Source organism: Podarcis tiliguerta (assembly GCF_965153285.1).
Source record: "Podarcis tiliguerta genome assembly, chromosome: 16".
Lineage (NCBI taxonomy): Eukaryota > Metazoa > Chordata > Lepidosauria > Squamata > Lacertidae > Podarcis > Podarcis tiliguerta.
The window spans coordinates 6790068-6805724 of NC_139549.1; the positions used below are offsets into that span (position 1 = coordinate 6790068).

A 15657-nucleotide genomic window follows, 5' to 3' on the forward strand; every position below is an offset into this window, starting at 1 on the left:
TGTCACCTACTAGGATTTCTCTGTCTTCTTGTTTTCCCTCTTGCTTCGAACTTGGCTGAAGACGCCCTTTTATTATGTTTAACCTCTCTTGCAAGCCTGAGCTTATTCTGAGCCTTGGCCCACCTGGCCTTCTCTCTACAACTGTTGGCTAATCATGTACAGGGGTACCTCGGGTTAAGTACTTAATTCGTTCTGGAGGTCCGTTCTTAACTTGAAACTGTTCTTAACCTGAAGCACCACTTTAGCTAATGGGGCCTCCCGCTGCTGCCGCGCCGCCGGAGCACAATTTCTGTTCTCATCATGAAGCAAAGTTCTTAACCCGAGGTACTATTTCTGGGTTAGCAGAGTCTGTAACCTGAAGCGTATGTAACCTGAGGTACCACTGTATACTCTTCCTTCATGATTTCCTCTTTCCCCCATTTCTTATACATACCCTTCTTAAATCTCAACTCATTTGTAATCTGCTTATGCATCCACAGTCATTTCTTTAAATGTCTCCCACTTTTCTTTCTTGTTGGAATTGTCTGCATTTGTACCTACTATATTTCACCTTTATTCATTATCCGTCCAGGGTTTGGACTAGGTGGGCCATTGTATTGAGGCAGCAGGCTCTTCTTATAGTTCTTATGACCACAACATCATGGAGAACATGTCCCTGTTATCGCCAGAGAAATAAATACACCCCATGTTTTTGGCTCTATGGATCCATCTTGGGTGGCCCTGCACGGCATAGCTCACAGCTTCTCTGAGTTATTCAAGCCCCTTCGCCACAGCAAGGCAGTGAGCCATGAAGGGGGTCATGCTTCCTACTGCAATCAATTAATACCTTCCAGTGATCGGACATCCAGTAATTGGAAACGGAGAAATACAGCAATGTCCATATCCCATTATAATTGTATTACATTTATAACATTAGCCGATTCATTTATAATTGTAATAATTATATTATTGCCGTGTCTGTGAGGTGCGTTGTCATGCATATGAGTGTGCTAAGCTATTCTCTGCGTGGTGTGCACATCGGTTCTGAAAGTGTCAATTGTGGCTATGTTCAACTCTCCAGCCATCTATATAATCTCACAAGGTGAACACGAACCAATCAGACACTTCTCTGCAGCTTCGCCCACCTCACGTTGCTGTGAGAATATAATGGGAGAGCCTCTGAACAAGTTTTAAAGTGGATGATCGAGGTATTATTCACAAGGCTTTGAAGTTTGCACATGCATCTAGGTCATTACTTGTGGAGGCATGTGAGCGTCTAGTTTTGGACTGGCGAAATAAATATTCACATATCCAACCATCCATGTGTCCTACTGGGTAAGTGAGAGCTGGAGTAGTTGTTGGAGGGTTGGACTAAGACTGGGAGAGGCCAGGGCTCAATTTCCCACTCAGACATGAAGTGGTACTGAAGTGATTAAAACACTGGTGTTTTTAGAGGCAGCCCTGTTAATATTTCCCAATGGATTTAAGTCAGCGGAAGACATAGAATGAGAGCCAGTGGTGGTGAAGTGGTTTGAGTGTTGAGCTAGTACCTAGGTGACAAGGGTTCATGCAGCCGTGATGTTCAATGGGTGACTTTAGGCCTGTCACTGTCTCTCAGCCTAACCTACTTTCTGTAAGGATAAAAAGGGCCAAACAATTTTGATACTGCCTGGATGAAGGCGTCAGCAAGGCATTAAATGATAAGAGAAAAAGGAATGACAATAATAAATTGAATATGCAAAGCACACTCTGCACAACTTGTCCTCACAGTAACCTCAAGAGGTTGTTCCAGTTTGGAAGGTTGTTCCAGTTTCCTGACGCAAGGCTGGAAGATGTTCTCAGAGAGAGATGAAAGTGAAAGACAAAGAGATAAAGATCCAGAACATAAGAACATGTAGATTTGGCATCCTTCAATAGTTTCTCATTGGTTACGTTCATTCTTGAATTGGACCACCAGCACATGAACCACTCAGAGCCCTTGCTGGTACCTTCCAGATTCCAGTTGGCTGAGTAACTCCAAGTGAAACCAACTGAGATTGAAACAAGGCTGTTATGAAAACATAATTATCATCCACTGACAGGGAAAAGATCCCGGACTGAGTGTGACAGTGCTTTGGAATGTTTTCCTCTCTTCGCAACACACCATTCCTCCAAGGTACTCCTTGCCTCAGGAAGTTGTGAAGAAATCACTTACATACATGATTGTAAAACGCCGCTTGACTAAATCCTTTGGAGATAGGTCACTTATAATTGCATTTTTGTGGGGCTTTCCCCATCTACTCATCCATGCATCAAATTAATTTCCTCAAATAGTTAGCTTGTTTACACTTTAACATTTACTCCTGCTCCAGTGTGCTGCTCCTGCTGGTGTTTTAAGCTGTGTACACATGAAATTAGACACAGCCCAACCCCCTGTAGGTTTTTTTTAAGCTACACAGTGGTACCTCTGGTTACATACTTAATTCGTTCTGGAGGTCCGTTCTTAAGCTGAAACTGTTATTAACCTGAAGCACCACTTTAGCTAATGGGGCCTCCTGCTGCTGCCACGCTGCCACCACCTGATTTCTGTTCTCATCCTGAAGCAAAGTTCTTAACCCGAGGTACTATTTCTGGGTTAGCGGAGTCTGTAATCTGAAGTGTATGTAACCTGAACCTATCCGGTAAATACTAGTTTTTGTATAACAACTACAAAACAAACAGCAAACCAATGTGGGGGGGGGGACACAATTTAAAATTACAGACAGATTAAGCGTTAAAATCATCTGTGGTCTAAACCACTGAGCCTAGGGTTTGCCGATTGGAAGGTCGGCGGTTCGAATCCCCACAACGGGATGAGCTCCCATTGCTCGGTCCCTGCTCCTGCCAACCTAGCAGTTCGAAAGTACGCCAAAGTGCAAGTAGATAAATAGGTACTGCTCCAGCTGGAAGGTAAACGGCTTTTCCATGCGCTGCTCTGGTTTCACTAGAAGTGGCATAATCATGCTGGCCACATGACCTGGAAAAACTGTCTGTGGACAAACGTTGGCTCCCTTGGCCAGTAAAGCGAGATGAGCACCGCAACCCCACAGTCGTTCGCAACTGGACTTAATTCTCAGGGGTCCTTTACCATTACCTTTTTAAGCATTAAAAACAACTCCAACCTAACTAAAACAAAACAAGACAGCTAAAACTTGAAACCCCGCAGATTAAAAACTGCTCAAAAATATTTAAAAACACTTTAGATACTTGGAGCAGTGAAACAATAGCAAACTCTCTCTCTCTCTCACACACACACACACAGCACTGCCCCAGGAGTTCATGAATAAAGAACTATATGACTGGCCAAATATTGAACTGGGAAATTGAATATTGACCACTAGGTGCTCTCCAAGGTTTCAAATACTGTAGGGGTCTTTCCAAGCCCAACTTGGAAACTGGAGCTGGAGTTCCACTGAGTTCTCTGAGCTTCGCAACAGCAATACATCTGCTGGTCTCTCAGCAAAACAGCTGACTTTAAAATGTAAGAAGAGCCTGCAGGATCAGACTGATGGCCCATCTAGTCCAGCACCCTGCTCTCACAGTGGCTAAACCAGATACCTCTGGAAAACCAGCAAGTGGTAACCAACCACAAAAGCACCTCCTCTCTCCTGTGGTTTTCAGCTTTTCGGTTTTCAAAAGCATTGCAGCCTCCAATCAGGGAGGCAGAGAATAACCATCATTGGCTAGTAACCATTCACAGCCTTCTTCACCATGCATTTGTCCAGTCTTCTTCCAAAGCCATCCAAATTTGTGACCCATCACTGCCTCCTGTGGGAACAAGTTCAAAAATGGGACTATGTGCTGCATGAAAAAGGAGTTTCTTTTATTTGAACCTCTTTCTCCCTGTTGTGATTCGAGGACCTGATCCCCATTTGGGGAATAAAGACACGTGGACACAGAAAGTAAGGTTAATGGGTAAGGTAAAGGCCACAACTTTATTGATTATAGCATGTGAGAAGGTATTGGCTTAGGCATTGGACCACGGAACATTAGACTCCACCCACTCATAGAGGGGTGAGTCTGAGGAGGGGTTAACCACCAGTAGGGGAAGCCTGTTGATGCTAATCCAACTATAGGCTCTCTTTCTGATGTCACCGAGGGTCGTGCCATGGCCCCCCGCCACACGGGCATGGGACAGGATCCATGACCGACGGATTCCTTTAGCGGAATACCCAAAATTGCCGGGGAAGGCGATGGCCACACCTTGCCCCCCCCCTGAAACACCAACAACACATTCCAATGCCTAACTGCCAAATACCACGGAAGTTGTGATGGTTGCTACGAGGTAGGCGGAAAAAACCAAGAGGCCGGGCCAATTTAGCCAAAAAACTCCTACCAGGCCCCCTGGTTAAACAGGGCGACCAACCAGACGTCCATAGCAAAGTCTCAGGAACAGCTAATCTAAAGGGAGTGGAGGGTGGGTGACTCGGAGAAAATGTGTGTGCAATGGTGGGGATGGCTGGCGGAGCTGCGTTTGAGCAGCAAGCCACGCCCCCGCTGAGCTTCCCTATTGGGTGCCCAACCAGGGAGGGGCGTGGCACGCCAGCCCTGGAGTTGAAGCAGGGGGCGGAGTGCCCCCTGCATGATGCAGGAATCGTCTCCCGATCACAACCCCTTCCCTTCCTGGGAGGAGGAAAGGCTTTCTTGAGCATGGAGCTTCACAAGACTGGATGAGGGCTCCTTTCATAATAGGTTCAGGGACCCTCACACACCATAGGTTGAATCAGTGGCGTAGCATGGGTTGTCAGCACCCGGGGCAAGGCAAGTAATTTGCGGCCCCCCCCCTGCACTGTCCCTCCCCCAGATAGTCCCTCGCTCTCTCTCCGCACCGCACCGCACGCCTGGCACCCTCCCCTCCACAGTGGGCGGCGACCCGGCGGCTCGGATCGGATTCGCACAGCCAGCACTGCAGTAAGAGAGAGAGAGTGAGCCAGGTAGGGGCAGAGAGCTGCGAGTGCGAGCGTGCTCCCCCAGATGTTGTGCCCGGTGCAGCCAGCCCCCCCTGCACCCCCCACGCTACGCCACTGGGTTGAATCCCACAGAAGGAGGGAGCCATATCTTGAGTCTACAGCACATGAACAGAAGCCTCACTCTACTACACATGCATGGACGGAATCATGCAAAAACAACAGCACACACCCTGTTTAGCACAACCTCCCATTTCATAGCTTTGGTGGTTGATTTTGAACTGTTAAGCAGCATAGCAGGTGTGGGACAGGACAACTGTGCTTGTGCTGGTACACCTCAGTACTTCAGGTTTTCTTCCTTGTTTTCCACTCGTGGGACCAGTTCCAAGCTGAAGCCACCTTGATGCTTGCTTGGCTGCTTGAACATCAATTACTAGAGCACCACTTCTGTTCCTCCCCAACCCATGACTTCTTATCTAGATAGCAAATGATGCTGAATGTGTACTGAGACCCAGCTATTCTGTAATAAGCCCAAGAAGATTGCGGGGGGAGATTAAGTCTTTGCAAATCAAGTTTATTTCCCCTATCCTCAAAGTCATCACGGTTAGGTTATTTAACACATCTGACTTTGGAAGAACACGAGACAAGCTATTCTAGGACACAGGAGGTAGACACTTTGGGTTGCGTCCAACTTTAGTCCCACTAAGAGTAGCCCAGTTTACTCCACTAAGAGTAGCCCCATTGAAATTAAGGAGCATGTCTAACATACAGGTATGCCAAATCATTTCAGTTTACACCTTCTAAATATTCTGCATTGTGTCCAGCTGAGTTATTCTAAGTGGACCCATAGAAGGTGCATAGAGACTCAGGGAATATCATATTAGTTTTCCTGATTATAATGTCAGTTCTTCTGCCCTGTTTTCTAATATTTCTTTCACATGGCAGTACCTGTTGTGCTATGGAAGGGTGGCTTTTGATCAATATGTCGGCATGTTGTGCTAACCAGTGGGTATGGTGTGGCACAACAATCATCACTGGCCACCCTTTGTTTGTGTTCCCTTATGATTCCCCCATGAAAACAGCAGGAAATAACATTATGCTAGTATACTGTCCCAAATTCTGTCACATTTCATAGAAGATGGAGCAAGCTTGTTTTCTACTGCTCTAGAGGGTAGAACCCAAACCAATGGATTCAAGGAAGGTAAAAGTAAAAGGTAAAGGACCCCTGGATGGTAAAGTCCAGTCAAAGGCGACTGGTGTTGCAGCGCTCATCTTGCTTTCAGGCTGAGGGAGCCGGCGTTTGTCCACAGACAGCTTTCTGGATCATGTGGCCAGCATGACTAAACCGCTTCTGGCTCAACGGGACACCATGATGGAAACCAGAGTGCACAGAATCACCTTAGCAGTACCTATTTATCTACTTGTACTGGCGTGCTTTTGAACTGCTAGGTTGGCAGGAGCTGGGACAAATCAATGGGAGCTCACTCTGTTGTGGGGATTCGAACCACCAACCTTCCGATCGGCAAGCCCAAGAGGCTCAGTGGTTTAGACCACAGCACCACCCGCATCTCTATGATTCAGGGTACAAGAACAGAGATTCCAACTAAACATTAGGAAGACCTTCCTGGTGGTAAGAGCTGTTCAGCAGTACAATGGACTACCTCAGAGGGTTTTGGACTCTCTCTCTCATCCAACAGAGGTTGGATGTCCATTTGTCAGGGATTCTTAAGCTGTGATTCTTGTATTACAGGGGTTTCGACTAGATAACCTTTGGGATGACTTCCAACTACAATTCTATAATAAACCCCCAAAAATGTTGCAAGACAAAATAATATATTGTCAGTATTGTCAGTATTTCCATCCTTGATGACAACACTTTAGAAGTTTGGACTCCTCCATCCTGTTACCAGATGAGTCAGCAAGGAGTCGATGTTCACTTTGAGGAAGCTCAACTTCACATGTTCCCGCTGATTTAGACACGCGGCAGGGATTACCTGATTTAAAGGGTGTGGCCCCAAGACTTCAAAGATCTCCGGTGCATGAATCATATGATACTCAAAGCCCTGGCAGCGCAAAATATCATATTAAGAACCAGTTGTTAACTTGTATTTATACATTTCAATGCAATATAACAACTTTGACCTGAAAAAAATCTTGATGGTGTGCAACGACACGTACTATAGCACAGATTTTATTTCTTTTCATTGCCTTGATAGTGCACCTTCCTTCCTTCCTTCCTTCCTTCCTTTCTTTCTTTCTTTCTTTCTTTCTTTCTTTCTTTCTTTCTTCAGGGAGCTCAGTGGGGTGTTTATGGTTCTCTTGTTCCTTATTTAATCCTCAAAAGAATTTTGTGAGTTAGATTGGGCTGAGAGGTGTTGATTGACCCAAGGTCTCATCGCCTCTCCCAAGTCCTAGTCCAACACTCTAAGCAATATATTTCTTTCAGGGTTCCCCTCCCCCTCAATCAAGCAATTTATAAATTTATGAAATAAATAAAATAACAACTTGGGACTGGCAGCCCGGGACGCAGGGGCATTTCACCCTGACAACCTCTGTAGAGATTGCCTGATTTAAAGCAAAAAGTGGCATTTTTTTCCACCTTGCAAGAAATGTTGATAGGTTTACGCCACCCCACCCCATTTCTCCTTTTAATTTATGTATTTGTTCTTTTCTTTTTCTTTAGTGCATTTAATATCTGCCTGTCGCCCTCAGGGCCAAGAGTACATCACAACCGTATCAAAATGTGGCCTCAAAATCACTCGAAGCAATCCTCCTTTGAAATTGAATTATGCATTTTCCTTTGAAAGAACGAGCAATATAGGTTGCATCCGGGTAAGACCTACTCGGAGGAAACCCCTTAAAATAAATGAAATTGAATTTAGTTATTTCTTGCTTTTCTCTCCACAGAGCTCAAGGTGGCATATACAAAGTGCTCAAGGTAGCTTGAAGGTTGTTGGGGGAGGTTGTTGGTTGTTGCTGGATTTTATAACTTTTATTTTAGATCCTGAGATTCATGTGGAAATTGTTCAGTCCGGTTGTGATGTTCTATTTATTGTTTATGGCTACTTTTGCTATGTTGCAGTTATGTACTTCTTCACCTATCTGGACCCTGCAATCATCATAGGAGGCCCTTCTTCCTGTGCCTCCTCTACGAGAGGTCAGGAGGATGGCAAGGGAACAGGCCTTTTCTGTAGTTGCACCCCATCTGTAGCATGCTCTCCCCAGGAAGGCTCACCTGGAGCCTTCGTGATAGGTGGCAAGCAAAAGCGTCCCTCTCCAACCAGGCCTTTGGTTGATTAACATCCTATATCCTTTTAAATGTGTTTGTGGGACGGCAAGTTATTGTTTTGTTGTGTTTTCATTATGCATTTTGTGTTCTTCTCTTGTATTTTTCTGCTGTGGGAACTACCCTGAGATCTTTGGATGAAGGGCAATATACAAATGTAATTAAATAAAAAATGAAACGAAATGTTGTAAGCTGCCTTGAGCATGGCTTGAACTGTGGAAAGGTGGCATACAAATAAAATTATTACTATATAAAATCTACTACTACTATATAATTTATATAGTATATATAATTATATATATATAAAATTATAATTTATTTACTATATAAATTATTACTATATAAAATCTACTGCATATAGATACGTGGCTCTACCCATCCTCATTTAATCCCTACAAGATTACTGTGAGGTAGCTTAGGCTGGAAGGCAATGACTAGCCAAAAGTCACACACAGTGAGCAGGGGAGCAGAGTGGAGTGCAATGAGTCTTTTTAAATCATCAGCATCAGCATCTGATTCTGCATCTGAGTCTAATTTTGTCCCCTTTCTAAAATGTATTTATTGGTGTGTGCTTTTTTTTGTAAATCTACTAAAGAATAAAATAAAGTAAAGATTAAAAGGTGTTCTCAGGACAGTGGAGGGCATGTGTACTGTTTCCCGTTTCCCATTCTTCTGATAGGAAATGCTCTGTGAGTGGTGGGACACAAAATGGGGGGTCGAGGAGGGTCAGTTGGGGAAGAGTGAGAAATGCCCCCATTGTCATCTGAAGAATGTTGGGGGGTATGCTACATTTCGCTCACACAAGTCACAAGGCAACTTACAAACAATAAATAATGACATAGTAGAGGATCACAATTAGGTGCAACATAAATAATATAAAATAATTAACAAACAATCAGTAAAACAATTGCAAGTCATCAGTAAAACAGCTACCTTCTATAAAACACTATTAGCAAAAGAACTTCTTAAAAATAGGCTGAACGGCACAACCACAAGTCCTATTATAAAATTCACAGAGCATTACAGCCCTCATAACCCACAAAATGATATTAAGAACATTAACTAACAAACTAACAAGCAAAAAACAAATTAAGCACTGCTGAATTCACACGCTCTATCTCCCCCCACCCCCATGACTCATAGTCTTCCATAAAATTGGAGAGCTGCCAGGGACCAAAGGTCCAACTCCTAATGAATTACCTGCTACAGTTGCCTCAAAGTGATGTACAGTAAAAACAGAAAAGAAAAGAAAAAGATTTAAACTAAACAAACAACAACAAAAAAACCAGCTGATACGCTTACTACAAATCTAAAAGGTAAAGGTAAAGGGACACCTGACTGTTAAGTCCATTCGTGGACGACTGTGGGGTTGTGGCGCTCATCTCGCTTTACTGGCCGAGGGAGCTGATGTTTGTCCGCAGACAGCTTCCAGGTCTACAGACAGCTTCCGGGTCATGGCCAGCATGACTAAGCCGCTTCTGGCGAACCAGAGAAGCACTGAAATGCCATTTACCTTCCCTCTGGAGTGGTACCTATTTATCTACTTGCACTTGACGTGCTTTCGAACTGCTAGGTGGGCAGGAGCTGGGACCGAGCAACAGGAGCTCACCCCGTCGCAGGGACTCGAACTGCCGACCTTCTGATCGGCAAGCCCTAGGCTCAGTGGTTTAGACCACAGCGCCACCCGTGTCCCCAATACAAATTTAAAATAATGCAAAATAGACACCAATGTCAAGGAACCATTTATCTAGCTGGAAAAGGTTGTTTGAAAAAAAAATGCATTCAATTTTCACCCCCTGGAAACAGTAGATCTAATGGGTGCCTCACATATCTTGACAGGAATGCTGTCCCACAGAACAAGGGCAGCTGCAACTATAAGCCCTGCTTTGGGTTATAGTGGAGTGGGCTTCTGAGATCAGTCAGCCACAGCTGTTGATTTCAGTGCATCTATTCTCAGTAGGTTATATCTGGACACAACCTTATATTTCTTTTAAAAAAGAGAAATGGAGCAGGGAATAGGAACGATGTCGCAGAAAAAACACAATACCCCTACTGAATCAGAACAAAAGGCCCATCCTGCATTGCAAAGTGGTAGGCACAATGATTCCCAGAAGCCAATCAAGACTGCACATATACCTTCCCTTCCTTTGCTTCCAATATTAAATATTCAGAGGTGGATTGCTTCTGAATGCGGCGAATCCCATTGACATATCACGGTTGTAAGACATGGCTAGACTTATCCATGCCAGCCCAATGGGTGCACGGGCATTGCTGCATCCTTTAGGAGACACACACACTGAATGAGGAGACATGTCTCCCAGTCCTGTGGTACTGACAAAGAAGGGCCCTTTAATCCCATTCTGGATGCATAAGAAGTGCCCTGCTGGATCACCCTGAAGGTCTATTTTTGTCCAGCATCCTGTTTTCCACAACAGCCAATCAGATGCTTCTGGGAAGCCCACAAGTGGGGCAGGAAGGAAACAGCCTTTCCATCTGGTTGTTCCTCTTCAACATCTGGTATTCAGAAGAGCACTGTGAATACAGAGCTTCCTTTTAACCAGTGTGGCTTAGAGCCATTGATAGACCTCTCTTCTTCCTCTTAAAGTCCTATTAAAGCCACCTGAGTCAACACCTCTGATTTGATTTGATATCTAATATGCATGCACTATGTAGATGTACCTACATTGAGACAATGTTAATATAATGTATAAGAGTAATCGCATCCATTCTTAAGGAAATCAGCCCTGAGTGCTCACTGGAAGGACAGATTGTGAAGCTGAGACTCCAATACTTTGGCCACCTCATGAGAAGAGAAGACTCCCTGGAAAAGACCCTGATGCTGGGAAAGATGGAGGGCACAAGGAGAAGGGGACGACAGAGGACGAGATGGTTAGACAGTGTTCTCGAAGCTACAAACATGAGTCTGACCAAACTGCGGGTGGCAGTGGAAGACAGGAGTGCCTGGTGTGCTCTGGTCTATGGGGTCACGAAGAGTCGGACACGACTGAACGACTAAACAACAACAACAACAACATAAGAGTAATCACTGGGCATCACTTATCAACATTGGGAATGGTTTGCTCATAAATGGTACCAAGTTTATGATGGGCACTGACCATACATGATGGTGATGATAGGATCTCTTCTGGAGTTGGGCTCCATGCTTGGGTCTGAGGGCAAACTGGTTTTAGGAAGAAGCCCTGAGCTCCTGCGGCAGCTTTGCTGGGCCACCCCACAAATGAAAGGGAGCTCCTCCTCTCCCCACTGCATTCAGTGATGGAAGCTGGTAGATCTTTATAAAATCTTCAGATAAGTCATGGCTGCCGAATGTATGAACATTGCCTATCCCTCATCTTCCAGACTTCAAATTTGACTGTATTAAATTCACTCTTCATTAGTGTTAGGTATATACCCTCCAACATTTCTCTGATGAAAATAGGGGACCCTATTCCATAATAGGGACACGGGTGGCACTGTGGGTTAAACCACAGATCCTAGGACTTGCCGATCAGAAGGTCAGCGGTTCGAATCCCCACAACGGGGTGAGCTCCCGTTGCTCGGTCCCTGCTCCTGCCAACCTAGAAGTTCAAAAGCACGTCAAAAGTGCAAGTAGATAAATAGGTACCGCTCTGGCGGGAAGGTAAACGGCCTTTCCATGCGCTACTCTGGTTCACCAGAAGCAGCTTAGTCATGCTGGCCACATGTCCTGGAAGCTGTATGCCGGCTCCCTCGGCCAAGAAAGCGAGATGAGAGCCACAACCCCAGAGTCAGCCACGACTGGACCTAATAGTCAGGGGTCCTTTACCTTTATTCCATAATAATCTTATTAATATTATTGTTTATATAACACCCATCTGACTGAGTGGCAGCTTCCAACACATATGAAAGTATAATAAAACATTAAACATTAAAAAAAACTTCCCTATACAGAGCTGCCTTCAGATGGCTCGGTGGTTAAATAACTCCATACCCTCCAACATTTCTCTGGTGAAAATAGGGACATCCTAGGGGAAAGTGGGGCATTCCAGGATTAAATAAGAAACCGGGATGGCTTTTGTAAATCTGGAAAATAGGGACACCTGGAGGCTCTGTTAAGAGCTTTGAGCTTCAATCGGTTTAGTCCATCTTGAAGGTGTAGTTTAAAGGTAGGTAGTGTGGTCTGACCACTTTAACATAAATCTAGTGGAGGGGATTTCATTCCAGAAAATGGCATTCCCATTATAACCATTATTTTCTTTAAAAGGAAAAAGAAAAAGAAACATAGAATTACAGAATAAGAGAATCATAGAGTTGGAAGGCCCCCCATTTAGTCTAATGCCTTAGAATACAGGAATCACAGCTAAAGAATACCGACAGGTGACCATCCAACATCTGTTTAAATATCTCCAGTGAAGAAGAGCCCACCACCTTCCATAGTAATCTGGTCCACTGTCATCATCAGAAGGTTTTTTCGGTGCCTACAAAACCCCCACAACCATCATAAATTAGATTGGGCTTGTGCCATACCACTATGTTGATAAGGGCCATTGGAGGTTTGGCCCAGGCATGTGGGTCCAAATTGGACCCTTTCCTCAATTGCAAGTCACTCCTGCTCAATGGTGCATCCCTTGTCGAAAGTAGTGTGAGCACACCAACATGAAGCACACCAAGATACAATGAGGAAAATGATGCAGGCTTTTAATTGTGACACATGTGGACTAGAAGGAGGGCATGGCTGACCAACTGGGATTTGTCCAGCTCTTCCACAGTAGGTTTTGTAGGATGCTGGGTTCACCCAGTTCAGCATGACCATCCCTACCCAAAATTTAACAATGGCCATCCAAGGGTAGCATTATGTCTATCCCCCAGCTTGTTAAAATATGAAAGAGCAGGAGGGTGTTGACGAGCATTGCATGCTGAGTTGACACTGAGATGCCTTTGATAAACTAATAGCCCCAAAGGAGGGAGGAAAAGACAATTAAAGCAATTAGGATGTTGCATCTGTGTGAGTGAGCGTGGCCTACCTGGGCTGATAATTAATTAGGATTTGAAAATCCTGTGCACGAGGGATGTCTCATAATCAAAAGATTGCCCCAGACAGGGTATAAAAGGGCAAGGCATCCAACACTTCTCCAGCATCCTCACTTGATCTCCATCGTTCAGAAGTCCAAGTAAGTCCTTGCAGTGATCCAGTCTTTTAGTGATGCTTCAGAGCTTTATTTGATTCCTATTGTTTTCCTAATGTGGCAGTGGTGGTTGGTTCTCAGAAGAACATTACTTGACTTTGTCTTTCTTTCAAATAATTCCTCTCCTAGTCCTTATTTACTTATTTGAAAATATCTTGGTTTTAGAACAGATGGTGCTGGACTCCAGTGTTGTGTTGTAGGAAGAGTGTTGGACTAAGACCTGGGAGACCAGGTTTCAAGTCCCCACTCGGCCAGGAAACTCACTAGGTGACCTTAGGCCAGCCACTGTCTCTCAGCCTAACATACCTCAATGGATTGTTGTGAGGATAAAATGGGAAGCAGAGAAGCATGTACTCCTTAGAGGAACTCCTTAGAGGAAAGTGGGGATAGAAATATAACAAACGAATTATCAGCCTTGGTCAGCATTGCCAGGTACCAGATATGATGAGAGGTGGAGTCCAACTTCTTCCCTCTTGCCTTAGAATAAATTCCTCTGGATTTCCAGCTTGGGGAATATGGCACTTCTGCTGTTGCTGAAATATATTTTCCTTCATCCCTGGCCATTGGCTGTGTTTGGTGTGGCTGGCAGGAGTTGCAGTTCCCCAACAAAACTCAACTCCAGTTTTCAACCATCTTAAAACCCGGTTTGTATCCATCTACATTAGATGAAGTAAATTAATGTAGTTAACGCAGTAATGTCTATTAATTTCAGCGGGTATACTCTGAATGTAGTTCAGTTGTCTGTAACCCTCTAATGGCAAAAGGGTTTGGAACCTTCAGAATTGTATCCAATAATTCTGGGAGGTGTAGTTTGTTAAAAGTGCTGGGAATTGTCAAGAGACTCCCTATTCCCTTCACAGAGACACAATTCCCAGAGTTCCCTGTGAAGAGGGCTTGTTAAACTACTCCGAGAACTCTGTGAGGGGAATAAGGGACAGACTTCTGACAGCCTTAACAAACCACACCTCCCAGAATTCTTTGGAGGAAGCCATGATGGTTGCAAGTGATGCCACAGTGCTTTTACATCTATGGTGAGAATGTGGCCTTAGTTTGATCCAGCCCACAGTATTGTTACTCCATTCCAGCACTTGACCCTTTCTGAACTTCGCTCTGCCTAGTCCAAAGCTCCTCCAAGTTGACTCTGCTCTGCACTGTGTTGTTTCAGATCCAACTCCTTCTCCAAGCAACATGAGCACCTTCAAGCACCAATCCCAGTGTGACCCAGGTTATTGCAGACCCACCACCTCCTCCAGCAGCTGCCACGGAGGCTCTGGACATGGCTACAGCTCTGGGCATGGCTACAGCTCCGGAAGTTGTTATGGAGGCTCTGGGCGCAGAATCCGCTATAGCTCCGGAAGCTGCTATGGTGGCTATGGTGGCTATGGTGGCTACGGGCAAGGAGGTTACGGGCGAGGCTACAGCTATGGAAGTGGTTGCTATCAGCCACTGAGCTATGGCGGTTTTGGTTCCAGAGGCTTGGGCTATGGTGGTCAGGGTTGCGGACGTATTTGCTACCAGCCAGTAAGTTATGGCGGCTGGGGTTACGGTGGCCGTGGTTGCTACCCACAAGGTGGATATGGTGGCTTGGGCTATGGTGGGTCCGGATTTGGCGGCTGCGGCTATGGTGGGTCCGGATATGGCGGCTGCGGTTATGGGGGCCTCTATGGCCGTGGCTCTAGCTGCTATCAGCCATGCTATGGCTACGGATCCAGGCGTGGAAGCTTCTCTTACCCCATCGTCCGAAGGAACAGCATCTGTGGACCCTGCGGACCCTGCGGACCCTGCTAAGCCCTGGAGAGGACCTTCTAGTGGAACGTGAAGAACCAATGCAGGCGCAACAAATGCATCATTAAGCTTTGCCGGGCTCTGCTTTCAGAAATGCTGAGCCCTGAAGAATCCCAGCAGGAATCAGTGGGTACTCAGCACTTCTGCAAACCAATCCTGTACCTGCTTCTGTTAAACTGCTCTCTACTTGCTCCGGACTGTTGTCTCTCTAAAGGCAGATCCAACGATTTATGTTGTGGCCACTTATTGTGATACAGATATTTTTTGTCTCCAACGTGACAATAGAAACATCCTTTAGGTCTCTGCCTATGTCTTTTCTTTTTTTTTTTCCATTTCATTTTTATTCAAATTTTACGTAAATATATATAGTCGTACAAATTTCCCATTCACATATTTACAGTTTTTTCATATGGACTTCCCACAACTTCTCTGCCAATCATCCGTAATAAAAAAATTTTTCTACACATTTCTCAAGTTCCGTATCACCATTTTTCCTTTCCTTTTTTTTCCTTTTTCT

The 15657-nt window shown here is 44.9% G+C and overlaps 1 long non-coding RNA gene across 1 annotated transcript; it reads left to right on the forward strand.

Annotated features, from left to right (window-relative positions):
- The first annotated feature begins 13133 nt into the window (after window positions 1-13133).
- Window positions 13134-15443, forward strand: LOC310666233. Its single transcript, XR_014505789.1, has 2 exons — window positions 13134-13340; window positions 14521-15443. It is a non-coding gene; the product is annotated as an uncharacterized lncRNA (long non-coding RNA).
- The last annotated feature ends 214 nt before the right edge of the window (window positions 15444-15657 follow it).